Raw genomic sequence first — 11,923 nt, 5'->3', positions numbered from 1 at the left:
AAGGTAACTGGTATACAGTTCCTTAAACGAACATTGAGTAAATATGGAATAACTTTAATGTGACTTCTTCAAACTGTATATATCCAGTTTCTATCATCTACAATCTATGAATCAAAGCTACAGTTAACTAAAAGGAATGAAGTCCCTAAACAAAGAACATCTCGCAAGCAAAGAAGACCTGCTCATTGTCATTGAAGACTTCTTACAAAACAAACACAAAAGTAACATAAGGACAGGAAGGAACCATAAGGCTGTCGGAGATCAAAAGACATTCCTTAAACCAAATACAAAGTGTTTAGTTTAAAGGAGAGTCGTAAACTCGTAAAATATAAGGCCTCCTGGTCTGGCAGGCCAAGGCTTCCCCCGAGATTCTTCCAACAACGTCCTTTCCCTCTCCTCATCTGTTCCCTCATTACCTGGTCTCTCATCTCCTGTTCCCTCATCACCTGTTCCCTCCTCACCAATTACAGGCCTTGGAGGGAAATTTGAATTTCCACAATGCTCGTTAGCTTCATTTTCCTTCACCTATCAATTCTCTCGCGGCCTTCAGTTGGCAAAAGACTTTGGGCACTTTCTGTAGAGATGATCAGGTTCTTGACAGAGATTGCACCTTCTGTCATTGGTACACTCTTCAAAAGTGTGACCAATTACTCTACATTTCCGGGATATTATTTACTCACACGCTTCTGTAAAGTGCCCATGCTCAAAGTCAAAGTCAAAGTCCGCTTTATTGTCAATTTCTTCACATGCCAGGCACACAAAGAGATCGAAATTACGTTTCCCACCGTCCCACGGTGACTAGACAGTACACAACACGCACATCAAACAGCACAAAGAGTAAAAACGAACAGAGAAGAGCAACAAATAAGTAATAAGCAAATAACCCAAATAATAAACAATAAATAAATAAATAGACAATTGTGTCCACACTTGTGGCAGAGCTTGGGTTGGCCCTGATAATATATGTAGCCTTGGTTTTCTCCCAAAACTATCATTGATGGGAGATTTTTGAGGCCCTGGAACCCCTGAGGGACCTCCCATTGTTGAATGGGGGCCCGCCAGGAACAATTCCAGATGCCATCTTCATCTCTCACCGTAAGGGTCCATGAGGCCTCGTTTATCGTTTAGACACATTACCAAACTGTATTGACACTGTGTCGATACTGTGTCGCTCACTGCTGACACCCGGTAGAACTTAAAAATACTACAGGTAACCTAGTTGGCAGACTCGACTGACACTGATTTGATGACCTAGTATATACATTCATTAATTTAAGTAATTATACTTTATCTTGTATTATTTCACATATTCATTTAAATTGAAAATATATTTTATTTATGAGTTACATTCAATCAATAATGTGAACATGGATCAACGTGAAAATCTAAGTGAACGTGTTGTGAAAGAGGATGCTTGTGCACTGGGATTGTTTTTTTTACAAATTTTATTTAAAACAATACGTTTTTCAAATGTTTTGAAATTGAGCGTGTTGCGCTTTTTGGACGCAATTTCCCGCCTTTGAAAACACCCACTCACACGGCACAGATGAGGCTGGAGTGCAATGTCTTTTTATTGTCCCAGTATCTGACTTGGGGCTGCTCCAGAATTCTTGATATCTTCGAGGATGAACCGCAAAAGATCAGATATTGTTTTAGCAGATCCATCCCGTTGACAATGCGCTTCCTTTAACAGAGCTTTGGCACGCTTCCTTGACAGACTATACTACTGCTCGTTCGGTCACGTGACTTGTTTAAAGCGATACGCGCACCGACACAGGGCTTCGCTCTATGTCATAGAGTCTATGAGCTCGACACATGCGCCGACGCATCGATGTTACAGGACCCATCACTACTCACCGTCATAGCCTGGCCTTTAACCGTGCAATATCTTCCCAGAAAATAACAAATGTCCTCTGCATTCAAGGCCTCATTAAACATTCTGACAATAACCGTTTTCGCAGCATTGTCGGTCAGCTTTTCTACATTAAACAAAGAGAACAGGGATTTAACATTTTTATACCCATTCCAAAACTCACGGAGGTTTGCCGCAGAGCAAAAGCTCACATCAAAGCCTTTGCTAAAAGGCAACGTTATAATGCAGTTCAAATCATCTGCTTTAAATTTCAGGGTTTGTTGGATTAGCTTTCTGGAAAAGTTTAACCTTGACATTACCAGCGGCTCACCATTCATTTCCTTAAATGTAAAGCGTACACTGTGGTTCCTCCGCATGGCAGCATGGGGAGCTACCATAGCGGAAGCACCACTTAAAGAGATTTAGATTAAAGGAAAGAAACACACAAAGAATACCAAACAACTACAAAATAATGCAAAGTCAATTAAAGTAATTTACCATAGTAGATTCTGTAACAAAAGTATAAGGTTATTTGTAACACAATGCTCTGTCACTATTTCCTCCACAAAGTGAGTCAAGTTCACTGCCATGGATGAGAACTTGCAAATCAGTCGAGGTGATTGTCTTCCGAGCTAGCTAAGAACAGATACTACAATTGATCTTAGCATAAGGACTGAGAAGCGATGGAATATATGAGTGACGGACTCGCTTACAGGCTTCCCTGTCTACCCATTCTCACCGACGGTTACAGTACGGAACAGAGTGCTGCTCTTCTGGGCACTAATAAATCGGCAAACCTTTCTGCCGACTTGTTTGTTCACGAGGCATATATGTGTCTCCTTTCAGCAGTCTCTATCCAAATACACAGTGTAGGTACCTATTAAAACAGTAGTCCCGATGAACATGAAAGGCAAAGATTGATAAATCGCAAAGAACTTTCCAGGGTCATCATATGTACTCAATGGCTGCGCCGAAAAGAGTTGGGCCAGAAGTAAAGAGTGAAACCGATGCAGAAGTGGCAATGGTCGGTTTTGAACCCTCACCTCAGGAGAGACTGGAGCCCATTTCCAGCACCTTAGACCGCTCAGCCACACTACCTACCACCTGTCATTTTCACATTGAATTTTGTTGACATTCTATTAAAACGTGAAGGCGGAAAAGCTGGTTTCTCCACCAGCATCCAGGTTAGTGCTGCCGGACTGAGCTTTTTTCATAATGTAATGAAGCCTGTACACAGCAGAGGCCAAACAATATGAGTGACAATCAAAATCCAGTTGCGTTGGAACCGAATGCTTGTTTGCCCATTAGAGGACATCATGAAGTATTAGTGAGTAGCAGAGTGGTGTAGCGGGAGCGTGCTGGGCCCATAACCCAGAGGTCGATGGATCGAAACCATCCTCTGCTATTTGTAACTTGTGTCCTTTGGAAAGCTTTTGACCTTCTTTCAAGTCGTTCTATTGAGAAGAAATGCCGCACCTGTATTTTCCACACGTTGGTTGTGCTGCATGGAAGTCGACCCATCCTCAATGCATACACTTTATGAGGCATATATGTTGTCCCTTCTTTCATCATTCTCAGCCCAAATACACAGTGTAGTTACATATCAAATGGGTACTCCAGGTTAGAATAAAAGGCCAAGATTTATATTTTGCAAAGACCTTTGAAGGGTCTTGATACTTTACAGGTGCACTGACAGGAGTTGGGCAAGGAGACCAGACCTGAATTGATGCAGAAGTGGCTGTGGTGGGATTTGAAACCCACACCTCATTAGAGACTGGAGCTTTAGATTCAGCACCTCAGACCGCTCGGCCACAATACCTGATTGCTGGGCTACTGTATGGAATTTTCTTGACAATTATATTAAAACTTTGGAATCGGAGAATACAATGCTCGTTTCCCCACCAGCAACCAGGTTAGTGCTGTCCTACAGCGCCTTGTTTATAATGTAACAAAGAAGAAATAACTCGCAGAAGGCCTGGCGATCATCCACAAGAGCCAACTACCCGGAAAGCAAAAATTGTGGTGCCACAACTTCACATTGTACCAAAGGGCCATGTGGCCACTGAAGATGAGTAATATCAACAGCGAACGGCCTGGACAGACGAAGCAAACACCTACATTCAGAAATGGCTAGGTCTACCGAAAAGTTTCTCTGAAACAGGCTTGTTCGGGGCAACCTCGCTGCAACTGCCAATCCAGTCCATACCTTGGGCTATGAGCAGGAAACGGCCAGGTTCGTTCTTGAGCTAAGAGAATCCTTGGATCCTACTGTGAGAAATCCACTTGTGGCGCTATCAACATCAGGAAACAATTGGCAACGTGAAAGAAGGGAGAGCGGGGCTTGGCTGGGGAGAGCCTCCACGGCTCTGGTCCAAGGCCACAAAGAGGGATTGAAGAGTCATGGTTGTGGAAGAGGTGTCAAGATCAGAACAGGAGCAGTCCACCATCAAGGCCGTGTTACAGGGTCGCCAAGGGAGATGGACCACTTGGGAAGGTACCATCAGGAAACCTTTCAGCTTGGCTGAGCTCTGGAAGATGCCGCAAGCCAGACTCGGCTTTGTGCTCAGGGCAACTTAGCCACAGAAACCTCCGCCAGTGATTTGGCAAGGAAGGGAGCTGTCCCCTGCTCAGAGCACCTAACGCCAGGGTACAGCACCTACTGTCAGGCTGCACTGACACAGGCACGCTACAGTTAGCGCCATGACCCAGTCGTGACGAAGCTGGCCGAAGTTCTCGAGACCAGCAGAAAAGAGGCCAACAACAAGTCTGCAGCCAAACAGCTCCTTGTCTGGTTTGTGAGGGCAAGGGAGAGCAGCCGAAACACCAGCCGACGAGGCAGTTTTACGACAGCTGAAGTTCCCCCGTGAAATCACCACCACTTCACTCCGGCCAGGTGTGCTTTGGTCTGCTGCTACCAAGTCTGCCATACTCATAGAGCTCACCATCTCCTGGGAGGAGGGAATCCAAGCTGCCTACAAGCAGAAAGCAGCCAAATACGCAGAAGAAGTAGGTTGGTCCACGACCACCTACCCTGTTGAAGAGGGCTGTCGGGGCTACGTCAGCACATCGACTTCGACAAGGCTGCTTCGTGATGTGTGAAGAACTGGGGCTAAGCTCCGAAGGGAAGGGTAACGAAAGCCCTGGCTGAGGAAGCAGAGAAGGGAAGCTTCTGGCTGTGGCTGAGGAGGAGAGATAAAAATTGGGTGTCAAGGCAGTAAAATGGCCCAGCTGCAGGGGGGGCAGGGACGTCTCCACCAGACGCGTTCCAGGGTTAAATAGAGCGAAACTCCGATGAGCGGTGGTCCCTGGCTGACGACCCTGCAGCTCACCCAAGGCACCGTAGGAGGCGCGACAGGCACATGTGCCCGGCAGAAACAACACCATACCTTGATTGTACCGAATCAATCACAACAAGTCAAGTCAAGTTTATTTGTATAGCCCTAAATCACAAGCAGTCTCAAAGGGCTTCACATAGACAATCAATTGACAATTATTCTCAAAGCATCCCCTGATCTTGGCTCCCAAAAGGGCAAGGAAAAACTCAAAAAACCCTACCAGGGGAAAAATGAGAAACCTTGAGAAGCGACCACAGATGGAAGGATCCCCCTTTCAGGATCACCAGGCTGCAATGGATGCAAAGAGGGCACATAAAATACATAATATGGAAATCAAAAAGTGGATGTCCAGGCCAAAGCGAAGAGCTGTCGGAGGTGCCTTCGATTGTCCTGGCAGTGTCCTCTAGGAGGGTATTCCGCTGCAGTTCCCTCATGCTGAATTGGTCCACGAGAATCTAGATAGCCGTCGTCAGCTTGGGTGTCACCTAACCACCTCCCCAGCCTGGGAGGGGTGGGGGGAGTGGGGTCGGGGAGAGGGAGCAAAAACAAACTCCAGCCGAATCTGCTACTACAGGTTAATTAAAGGCCATATCATAGAAATACGTGACATATATATATATATTAATTACTGTATATAATATATATATATATATATATCCCCAACCCTCCGGTTACTAGACGACCCACTCCACTGCTACATATATATACTGTGTATATATATATATATATATATATATATATATATATATATATATATATATATATATATATATATATATATATATTATTTTTTTTTTTTTTTCGAACGTCCTGGTTCTCGAACAATTCCGTATTCGACCAAATTATGCTCTCTGCGCACAAAGGTTTCTGAAATCGAATGATTCACTTCTCGAACAGCCTTCTGGAACGGATTGTGTTCGAAAACCGAGGCTCCGCTGTACGTAGAATTACAAAACATACACATCAAATACAAAAGTAAAAGTAAAACATACTTTGGCCTGCCAGTGAAAAACTGGGTACTTTACTTCGACTGTTTTAACTTAGTAGCTTCGCGATGACACATCCGAGGTCGGCCGTTAACTTGAATTGGTAGTCTCTTGATTGAAGTCGTTGCCTCAGACCCATTTTTGCTTATCGCTTCTCGGCCTTTTGGCTAAGATCAAGTGTAGTATCTGTTCTTATCAGTTTCATATCTGATACGTCCCCTCTCAGGAGACCACATATGAAATTGATTTTTGGAATAGGGAGGTGTAATAGGGGCTTGAGGCTTTCCCACCAAACGGTTTGCAAATAGGTTTATTTCTTGAGTGGGTCTGGTGAAGAGAATTTAGTGTGGTGATGTAAAAAAACAAAAAACAAAAACAAAAAAAACAGTAGGGGCAGCAATGCAATTTAGGATGCAAGCTCTGCTTGTGATGGACAGCATGCGAGCACACATCACGCCAGACATGCAAATCACGAGTCCGACGGCGCGCGTACGCGGCATTGTTTACACGATCGATGATCGATGTATTTTATGATTTGGAGTGACAGATGGTTTGGTAATATTGTTGCTATATGATAGTTATTTGAAATATACTTTATATATCGTTATATGGGTCTGTGGAATAATTAGACATGCAAATCACGAGTCCGACGGCGCGCGTACGCGGCATTGTTTACACGATCAATGATCGATGGATTTTATGATTTGGAGTGACAGATGGTTTGGTAATATTGTTGCTATATGATAGTTATTTGTAATATACTTTGTATATCGTTATATGGGTCTGTGGAATAATTAGACATGCAAATCACGAGTCCGACGGCGCGCGTACGCGGCATTGTTTACACTATAGGTGTCAGACTCTGGCCCGCGGGCCAAATTTGGCCCGCAGTGTAATTATATTTGGCCCGCGAGGCAATTTCAAATTAACATTAGAGCTGGCCCGCCGGTATTATACGGCGGCAGCGCTGTAACACCGCATTCATCGCTTGTACTACAAATTCCATAATGGTCTGCTGTTGCTTTGGCGCCCATACGTCCGTTCATGACTCCGCCTCATGCCCATATAAGTAGAATCCGTGTTCATTTTTTCCCAGAATGCACCTGAAATTTTCAAGATGGCGCTGCCTGGATTCGATACTATTGGCTTCCGAGCAGCCGTCCACCAACTAATGGGTGACGTCACGGATGTTACATCCATTTCTTATATACAGTCTATGTGCACACCCCGCATCCCCGTGCCTCTCCCCCACACTGCGACCTCAAACGACAGCTGTCACTGTGTTAGCCTACCAACAAATGGCGAAAAGAAAGGCAGAAAATAGAACTTTTCTGGACAGGTGGGAGACAGAATATCTGTTTATATGTATACAAGACAGACCTGTTTGTCTTGTTTGTGGAGTCAACGTGTCAGTAACTAAGGAGCACAATATTAGACGACACTATGAAACCAAACACCAGGACAAATATAAGGACCTGGACACGGCTTAAAGGAGCCAGAAAGTTAAGGAGATGAAAAGAGGTTTGATTTCACAACAGAAAATGTTCACAAAAGCCACAACACAAAGTGAGGCTGCTGTATAGGCAAGTTATATCGTGGCACAAGAAATCGCCAAATCAGCCCGGCCCTTTAATGAGGGAGAGTTTGTAAAAAAGTGCATGATGAAGGTTTGTGACCAAGTGTGCCCCGAGAAAAACCAAAGGGAATGCAAAAGTGAGTGAAAGATAGCAGTTTTCACCCAGTCTCAAATTAGGTACCACACCGTAGTTGCAATGCGAACTCATTTTAATGTGTCAGGCACTTTGCAAAGGAACCATCAATAACAATGAAGATTAGAAGCTGTCTCAAATTGGGGACATTTTGTGTGTTAGGTGAACGTGATAACCACTACACCATGGAAACATCTGCTGTAGTGGTGGACCTTACCTGCTGGCCCAAACGTGAGTGCTATGGGCACCAAGCACACCCAAACCATCGCTATTTTAGATCTTTACGACTACTCCCACATTCATTCACGTTCAGTGAAACCTCCCCAAATCCCCACCCTAACACGCAAAGCATACGGTTTGACATGAAAGGCGGCTGTGGCTGGGTTGGCGGTTCCATCCCGGCTCTGTCACAGTCACATGTCGTTGTGTCCTTGGGCAAGACACTTCACACACCTTGCCTCCAGATCGCCATTGTAAATGAGAAACTTTTCTCAATTGGCTTACCTGGTAAAACATTGAATTAAAAAAAAGAAAGAAATATTAAAAAGCAAGTCCATTTGTATAATAAAAGGACTTTTGACTTGTGATCTGGTGCTCCTTGTGTGGAGTTTGCATTTTCTCCCCGTGCCTGCGTGGGTTTTCCTCCCACATCAAAAAAACATGCTTGGTCAGCCGATTGAGTAATCCAAATTGCCCATAGGTGTGAGTGCAAGTTTGAATGGTTGTTCGTCTCCGTGTGCCCTGCGATTGGCTGCCAACCAGTTACGTTCCTTCTGCCCGATGACTGCTGAGCTAGGCTCCAGCACGCCCGCAACCCCCCGCATCACAAATAATGGATGGAATTGAATGGAGATCAGTTTAGGGCCTGAAGGGGGAGCCACAGCAATGTGTACATACTCTTGTTAATTTATCCAAACTTCATTATATAAATCAATGTGTAAATAATCTATCCAAACATAGTTGCTCAATCAGAGCACAGAACAGCACACAAAGTTTTGTGACTTTCACTTACACATAGGCAGAGAGCACAGAGCTCAGTTAAGTTCCATGACACATAGTAACAAAACATTCAGTAGATAACAGGACATTGAAGTGATAACAGAACATATGTCTACCTTATAAGGACATGTTTTTCCTTCCGGCCCATTCCCTTCCTAGTTCTTGCTTTTGGTCAGTATAAAGCCTTCCGATCTGGAGAGTACATTGTTGTTTCATCTGCTGAAGTGCCTTGTTCACTGACCGCCATTAAACAAACCAACATCTTGCAAATAAAAAAACAACTGTTACTCCACGTCTTTGTTTTCTTTGCTCAATGACAGACATCTTTAACAAAATGCAACAGGCTGTTTTAGCTAAACTGTTCACGGCCTCGGTCGAGGTTCAATTCCCCGACGCGTAGTCTGTTTTTTTGTGTTAAAAATGTAGCCTAAATTGGGGAACAGGAGTTAAGTTGGTTCATGGTCACCCCTTATGAACGTTAACACCGTTTCATGCCCGTGACACTTATTTCGAGTTGGTTTTATTGTTCATCTTGGCATTCTGATGATATTGTCATTCTTTGCTATCCTTTCGCCATAGTTTGTTTCATTTTGATTGATTGAAACCTTTATTGTCCCCTCTGGGGAAAATCAGTTGTCAAACAGCTCATGATGTTTAAAGAGAGGAAGACAAACAGAGTTCACAATGCAATAAATATAAACACACTGCTCCAATAAATATGCAGTGCAAGCTGGTGGTTTGCTAAAGAGCATCATGCTAAAGGGAAATGTACTTTCAGCGGTTTGCAAACATATTTTTTAAGGTTGTGTGAAACATATAATCATATCAATATAATATCTAGTATTGGAGTGCGTGTGTGGATTGGTGGGGGGTAAGGAATGTGCAGGCACACTGCATAAACTTGTTTTCTTCTAAGAGTTATGGAACAGGAAGGCCCAGGAAGGGAGGCCCAGGAAGGGAGTACCAGACAGGGAGTACGGCATGGCACGGGACGAGTACTGGACGATAACACCTCAAGGTCGGTGAGGAACGAGAACAAAGAACAATACCACGTCCAGGTGGTTGGGCTTCGAGAGGAAAACAACCAACCCCCTGACCACAGTGATGACACCTCGACGGGGAGGAGATGACCATCGACCAATCATCACACAATATTTTGCATGCTTTAATATTCATATTGTGTTTCTTTAAAACTGGGCAACCCGGAAGAATGTGTCATCTTTTGGTGGTCACAAAAACGCACGAGTTTTAGTGTGAGGGACCCGGGACCCAGGCCTGTATTAGTGCGCTTTGTTAGGAATAAACATTTGGTAAATTTGGTCTGATTGATCTACTGGTCTTCTCTTTGACAGAACGAACTCGCAAAATTGTTAGGTGCGCCAGTGTGTGGATTGGGACATAGAAACTTGTGTTAAGTGTTGATCGCAATTTGGAGTCAGATCAATAGCTAAAATCCGTGTCCTAACAATTTCTTGGTGACCCCGACGTGATGTCAAGAGAAGGGTAATTGACAACTCGTGGTCTGTATCCATAACACCGGACAGCGTCTGGGACGCTGTCTATCGGTCGGCGAACCGTTTGGAATAAGTGCACAACGTTGAGCTGGTACAACGTCTCTTCAACCCTGAGCTCATCACTGATAAGGTAAGCAGAATGCCTGTTACTAAAAGTCGAAATTCTGCAAATTCAAAGAGGAAATTTAAGAGGAGACTGTTGTTCAGATCAAATAAAGTGTGCAAGAGATACATACGGCGAATAAGTTTGGAACTTATGTGTGTGACGTGTACGGTAAAGTCAGGGACTTACGCGTATTACGAATAGGTCCGGGACCTAGCTTAGTCGTGGCGGACAAGGGTACGTTGACGAGCGTATTCAAATAGCCAGGTTTTTTTTTAGATCCTGGGAGGAGTGAGGCGCTCCCGAAAACATCCGGTGGTAACAGTTCCTTCTGTGAGAGATCAGACCGCTAAAACATCCAAAATGCCCCAAATTGATAAAAGTGTGTGTGTGTGTGTGTGTGTGTGTGTGTGTGTGTGTGTGTGTGTGTGTGTGTGTGTGTGTGTGTGTGTGTGTGTGTGTGTGTGTGTGTGAGATGAGAGGAGTGCGTGTGCTGAGAGGAATGAATGGAGTGAGATAGTGTGTGTGATGAGAGGAGTGCGTGTGCTGAGAGGAATGAATGGAGTGAGATAGTGAGTGTGATGAGAGGTGTTTGTGCGCTGAGAGGAATGAATCGAGTGAGATAGTGTGTGTGAGTGAGATTGAAAGAATGTATGCAATGTGGTAGCGCAAATTGTGAGTGGCATTGACAGAAAGAAAGTGGCAAAGGAGCGTGTGAGACACCGAAAAGTCTTCGCGAAATTGGAAGCTGACAAATTGTTTCAAAGTTTTTCAACAACTTGGGACATGGAACGTCTCTCACGGCAATTGCAGCAAAAAGAGGGTCAGGTGCTGAAAAGAAAGCTCTCCTTAGAAGACGAGCAGAAAGGGGCCGGCTGGCGTGAGCGCAAGGTGCTCGAGAAGCACATTAGGGAGAGAGAGGAAGAGCGACGCTCTTTGCACAATATGGCAACAGCTGCAACAGCTTTGTTTGCCACTCAGAAGAAACTGCCCGTAGAAAGTGTTGTTAATGTGAGAAAAGCAGAGGAGGTAGAGAAAGCTGGCATAGACTTAGTGCCGAGAACGAGGAGCTAAAGAAGAAATTTGATCAAGTTGATGAGCAGCGTAGACAGGAAGCGCAGATGTTAAAATGGGTAACGGAAAAGTGAGACAAGACGTGAAGAGCAAGTGGAGACAGAAAGAGCGTTCACATCGAGACTGGGGAGGGAGGTGCCCTTGCCACAAGTAGCAGTAGCAGTAGTAGTTTGAAAACATTAAAATGACTTTCCCACAACCCACCGATCTGGCCCCCACTATGTTTCCTTATGATGTGAAAATGTCACCTGCCCAACATTATGTAACATGTGTGGAGAGTTGGATTGAAACCGCAGGTCGCCATCCGACTCTCACGCACGGGGCAGAGGTGCTCTTCCGGACGGCGCTGGT

At 44.5% G+C, this 11,923-nt stretch overlaps 2 pseudogenes; both read left to right on the top strand.

Moving 5' to 3' along the window:
- The first annotated feature begins 3,738 nt into the window (after positions 1-3,738).
- On the top strand, positions 3,739-4,429 carry LOC147039878 (uncharacterized; annotated as a pseudogene).
- Positions 4,430-6,320: 1,891 nt separating this feature from the next.
- On the top strand, positions 6,321-6,493 carry LOC147039877 (U2 spliceosomal RNA; annotated as a pseudogene).
- The last annotated feature ends 5,430 nt before the right edge of the window (positions 6,494-11,923 follow it).

This window comes from Syngnathus leptorhynchus, chromosome 21 (genome assembly GCF_054491065.1).
Source record: "Syngnathus leptorhynchus isolate UIUO chromosome 21, UIUO_Slep, whole genome shotgun sequence".
NCBI lineage: Eukaryota > Metazoa > Chordata > Actinopteri > Syngnathiformes > Syngnathidae > Syngnathus > Syngnathus leptorhynchus.
This window is presented reverse-complemented; position numbering and strand designations above follow the sequence as displayed.